Genomic DNA, 6506 nt, shown 5'->3' on the forward strand with positions numbered 1-6506 from the left:
AGAATAGAAATTGTTCAATAAACTGAAGCATGCTTTTCAATAGTCACGACCGTTAAATATGGTTAACAAAACAAATGGAAACAAACTAGGTTAAAAATATCAATATTTTAATATATTTATGAAGCATGCTTACCAACAGTAGAAAGGACAAAGCTGTTGACCCATGTTGTGGAGTTAACATCACTTTCTTTAACCTAAAATTAAATGTTTTGCAAATTATTTAAAAGACACAGCTTGCCAGAGGTTTTGATGACCCAACCTCTATGGGCATTGAATCAGGAGGAAAACAGTTAAGCAGGCCCATCTTCTTCTGACTTCGAAGTCAAGTGATAATGAGATCAACAAGAAGACGGAAGATGAGTGATACAAAAATGAGGTATTTTTTTTTCATCATTTAGTAAAAACATATTACATCTACATTATGTTTTTTACCTTTAAAAATAAAGACTGTTTCATGTATTGTACATACAGACTCGAAATTGTAAATTTGAATAGTTTACTATTTTTTCTCCACACAATTTCTTTCATACTAAATGTTCGATGAAAAAATAACATCTACAATTTTCTCTAATTAATATTCTATTAAGAAATCAGTTCATATAAATAAATAGAGGTAATCATTACAAACACATTTATTTATTCTCATAAATTTTACTATAATTACAGGTGCAGTAACTGTCGAACTGGTTTGTGCAGTAACTGACGAAGTTGTAGATTGTGTCACTCTCATCATTGAACTTGTTGTGGGTGTCATTTTGCTGGCTTGTGAAACAGTTGTAGTTCTAGGTGTGCGGATCGTTTTCTCTTCCTAGAATTATGAACATATATATCATTCAACATTTTTTTACCTTTTCTACTTTTTACAAGCTTTTAGTGTTTATTTGATAATTTCACTTGAGTTTTGATGACAATAATTCATAACAAATAAAAGGATATGAAGTACATGGTACAAATAGCTCACAATACAGAGAAAAATAATCAATGAACATAACCATTTAATGATAAACTTGTTCCAATCGGATTATAAAATAACCAGACATAAATGGACATTTCATTATGGAAAAACTGGTTTGATAAATGTATGCATTTTTCCAAATATGTAATTGTTAAGTTGAAGCCTTGCAAATTGATAACACATTCCCAATTTTTATTTCTATAATCCCGCTTTTTTAAAGTGGAGGTATATAGTGATGGGGAAGTCCGTCCTGTACAATGTTTCATTTTGTATGCCTAACTCCTCCTGAACCACTTATCAGAATGAAATGCCATTGTGCACCTCCTATTTTGTTTTTGTTGAAAATCATTTTTGGGGTTTCTCTTTGAAAAACATGGGACTTTTCTATTGCCATTAAATAGGGCATTCATGCTGTATCCTTCTAAACCACTGATTATTTTTAAAACTTTCCCGAGATTTTTGTTATGATATAATGCAATTTCTAATGCGTATTTTGTTTTTGTTCAAAATATTTTTTTGGGATTTCCATTTCAAAAACAGACTTTTCAAATGACAAAACATTTGGGATATCCATGTTGTATCCGCAACTCCTAAATCACTTATTATAATTTAATAAAACTTTTTCAAGAATTTTTATGATATAATGTTATAATGCACCTCCAATTAGTTGTGTTCAATATAAAAAAGATGTGGTATGATTGCCAATGAGACAACTATCCACAAAACACAAAAAATCGCAGAAAGTCTTAAAATTATAATCAGTGGTTTAGAAGGATACAACATGGATGCCCTATTTAATGGCAATAGAAAAGTCCCATGTTTTTCAAGGTCATTTTTTTTAGTTTTTATTTTAAAAACATGGACCCATTTGGTTTCTGGTCAAATTGATTTTTAGTGTTTCCAATACCAAAACATCATTTTGTGAGCTTTAGTCGCAGTACCTCTAGTTTATTCTATGTGAGATAATAATGATACCCGACATAAAAAGTATACAGCTAACAGGAAGTTATTCAGTGATGAAACTGAAAACATAGGGCTCATTCATATTAACCTTAAATCATCCAAGGGTGACTGCGGAAAAGAAATATGGTCACTTGGTCTTCTCCCGACCGGAGTAAAACGCTTGCCAAAGTGGGGCGTCCGTTTGGCTGTGCGGAATGTATCAAGTTCGCAGTTACGTCCGGTCAGATTGGGGACGTTAAATCCGATGCCTCGTGTAAAGAGAGTTGCACGGTTTTTGCACGTTAAGAACCCTTGCAACAACTCATTGAGGGGCCCGTAGGTGGCCTGTTACAAGGCAAAATTTCTGTCCCTATTCAAAATACCCTCATTTTCCAGTGGCAGTCCAAATTTCCCCAATCATCATCCCAAATGGCCTCTATTATGACAAGACCTTCCTATTATATTTATTGTGAACTTGTTCTCGTCCTGAATATGCATGAAAGATTTGCCACTGGACGTTAAGCAACCAACAATCAATCAATCAATCAATCAATGTTAACCTTCACAACATTTTCTCGGTAATATTTTTTATAGTAAATTTTACTGCTTATTGGATATTCATTCAGCTTTGACCTTTATTGATCATTTCAACCTTTTACTGTAAATTTGACATTTTTTTTGATAATTGTATATGATGTTACCTTAAATCGGTCATTTGATCAAGACAATTTTCTAATATGTAAAGATAAATGTATTAGAAGTAAAATTGAAATGCCATCAGCTACCATTGAAGCTATCTTTGACATAGATCCTTACTTGTCCTGCCCAAAAGCCAGGTGTAACAATACAAAGTTAACAACTGTTCAGGAGGATGCTGATTAGGTGCTTAAGATGCTTTGCTATATGAGGGCCACAGTTTTGTTGCTGACTGGTAGTGACCAGAAGAAGGTCACACTGTTAAGCCCCTAAACCAAAAAGCTATTTGAGTCAAGAGGATTGTCTCAAAAGTTGAATGGGACAAAACCAAAATGCTTACTAAAATCATGGATGTTATTCCAATTGAGATAAAATAGTTCAAGGTAGTTCAGGGGTATAGAAAAAAATTACATAATTTTCTAATACTTTGTGAAATTTAACTTTGAAGTATTGTAAATGAAAAAATGCAACAAAAAAAAATGGGGGTCACCGGCCATCTAAGAGATATTTTTATCTGAAAATGAGTGCAAAAAGGTTATATGGAAATATAGGGAAAATGGACAAAAAAAACCCAATTTGATTGAATTTTCAGAGCAAAATAAATGACAGAAGTTGCCCATGTTCATACTGAAAAGCTTACTGTCTCTTTTATAAACTTGGAATAAAAGTTTGGGATCACCGGCCTTCCAAGCGATTTGTTACCTCTGAAAATGAGTGCAAATAGGTTAAATATAGGAAAAACAGGCATTAAATATCTTTGATCGAATTTTCAGAGCTAAATAAATGACAGAAGTTGCTCATTTTTTCATACTGTAAGGCTTGATGTCTCTTTTTTATAAAATTGAAATGAAATTTGGGGGTCACCGGCCATCCAAGAGATTTTTTGACCTCTGAAAATGAGTGCAAATAGGCTAAACATAGGGAAAACAGGCATAAAATATCTTTGATTGAATTTTCAGAGCAAAATAAATGACAGAAGTGTTTTATACTGTAAAGCTTGAAATAAATGACAGAAGTTGCTCATTGTTCAAAGAGGGTTGACCTCTGTGGTTGTATAAAGCTGTGTCCTGCGGAGCATCTGGTTATTATTGTGCTTAATAAACCATATTTGTGACACCATTTAAAAAGTGTGAGCTGACAGTCTGCTAAGTTTTTATCCATAAGTCTCATTCTGACTTTCTATCTAAAGGTATTTGGGTGTCAACATTTGTTGTACAATATAAAAGGAAGATGTGGTATGATAAATGATTGTAAATGAGGCAACTCTCAGCAATAGACCAAATGAAACAGAAGTTAACAGCTACAGGTCAAAAGCCGTTATCGCATAGTGAGATGTTAGTCCTATAACATATGACTTCGCATTCATATTCAATTTTTAACGTCTTTATACTGATATTTTCATTTTTTTATTTTTTTTGAATGCGAAGTCATATCGAGATACGTTAAATTCCTTTAGCACTTTCCGACATGATTTCAGGTCGGAACAAAATTGCTTCAATCTTCTTTCCAGGTGAAATATTTAACGGGCCAAATATCATTTTAAATAACTTGAGCACGAAAACTATTTAAAAAATTACTTACCTGTGCTAAAGAAATAGTTAATCCATCACTTTAAGAAAATTCTCGAGTCGGACCTCAATAACACCAGTTTAAATATGGCGCCCAGATTTGATTAATTTTCGAAATATAAAAACCAAATAAAAAAAACGAACTTATGGCATCGTTTAACGACGATCGTTTTCAATGCTGTTTAAACGTAGTTTACAGCTTTAAGATACAGAATAGAATACAGTTTGTTTCAAAAAGACAAAAAGGAAATTCTTATTAGCGTTTTCTGAAACGAAAATCTATCCTTGAAAAAAGGGAGTTAATTTGTCACACCACATGATCAATCATGCATTGTGAAAAGTTTGTTTTTTTAATCTCAATCGCAAAAACTCCCACATTTTCCCTAAGAGAACCATTGTGTTTAATAAAATCAAAACCCCTACCCCCACCCCACTTCCAGAATTTTATTTCAGAACCTTGATAAAGGGAAACGTTGAAAAATAAAAATAAAAATGTTTTTCTTGCGTCTTTATAATTATTACATAATAAAAAAAATCAACACGGAGTCTTGGTTGACACCAATCAGCAAGATATAAATGGCCCAAACATTACTAGTGTAAAACCACTCCAGATTCCTGACTGAGGACAGGTGCAAACAATTGCAACGAGTTTACACATTTTAATTGTATCAAACATTCGCCTTTATCTAAAACAATGGTGTAACATTGTATTTATAATACCCCGTTTTAGATAGTCAAACTGAAAGAGTTGGTATTGCTTTGTTTCATAAAAAAGAATGGCCAACGTTGATTATAGTATCTTGTCTTAGGGAGGGATAAATCCTACTTTGTAAAGGACCACTCTGATTCAAACAAAAAATTATCTGATACTGACATTATCGACAAGAAGCTTGATTTCTTAATTGATAACATATTTGTTACGTTCGGAGGACGTGTTTTTCAACAGATCGGTATTCCAATGTGATCAAATTGTGCCCCTCTTCTTGCCGACTTGGTTCTTTATTATAATGAGGGTGACTTCATACAGGAACTTCTTAGAAAGAAAGATAAGAAGTTAGCAATATCCTTTAACTCTACTTTCCGCTATATAAATGATGTTCTTTCACTAAATAATCCAAAATGTGTTGACTATGTTTAACGCATCTATCCCACTGAGCTGGAGATAAAAGATACAACAGTAAGTAGGCCTCATATCTTGATTTACATAGATCCAGAAATTGACAATGAGGGTCGGTTAAAAACAAAACTTTACGACAAAAGAGATGATTTCTGCTTTCAAATTGTGAACTTTCCATTTCCAAGTAGCAACATTCCAGACTGTTACACAAATGATATCGGATATGTTCCTTACTACAATCTCATTCCCTTTAATGATGTGACCTACAGAATTTGACTATTTACAGGATTTGTTATCACATTAGCAACACGAAGGATGCCACATGTTGAACAGGACATGCTTACCCTTCCGAAGCACCTGAGATGACCCCTAGGTTTTGGTGGGGTTCGTGTTGCTTATTCTTTAGTTTTTTAAGATGTGTCATGTGTACTGTTGTTTGTGTGTTTGTCTTTTTCATTTTTAGCCATGGCGTTGTCAGTTTATTTTCGATTAATGAGTTTGACTGTCCCTTTAGTATATTTCGTCCCTCCTTTCCAAGCCAAACTATTACCGCCGGCTTTTCCGACTCACAACTTGCAATACGACCTACAAGTGTGCACATGTTCATGTTTTTCTCTGGCTGTTTATGACGTCTTTACACTAAATCCATAGGATGTTGGATGTGTACGAATTATTTTAGTCTTTTAAGCATGATTATTTTATTAGTTGTTAGTGGCTTTGAACAAGCTGTCAGATAACTGCGAGTACTCCCAGATCTGTTCATTGTGTCTTTTTGTGTCGGGATGTATAAGTACCCGGCCACGTCCACTTGTATTTTTGTCTATCTGATGAGTTTAGCCTTTTTCAACTGATTTTTATAGTTCGTTCTTATGTTGTACTGTTATACCACTGTCACAGGTTAGGGAGAGGGTTGGGATCCCGCTAACATATTTAACTACGCCACATTATTTATGAATGTGCCTGTCCCAAGTCAGGAGCCTGTAATTCAGTGGTTGTCGTTTGTTTATCATGTTTATGTGTTACATATTTGTATTTCGTTACATTTTTTTTTTACATAAACGAGGCAGTTAGTTTTCTCGTCTGAATTGATTTACAGTGTCTTATCGGGGCCTTTTATAGCTGACTATGCGGTATGGGCTTTGCTCATTGTTAAAGGCCGTACGGTTACCTATAATTTTTAATGTTAGTGTCATTTTGGTCTTTTGTGGATAGTTGTCTCATTGGCATA

The sequence above is a fragment of the Mytilus edulis genome, chromosome 11, assembly GCF_963676685.1.
Source record: "Mytilus edulis chromosome 11, xbMytEdul2.2, whole genome shotgun sequence".
Classification (NCBI taxonomy): domain Eukaryota; kingdom Metazoa; phylum Mollusca; class Bivalvia; order Mytilida; family Mytilidae; genus Mytilus; species Mytilus edulis.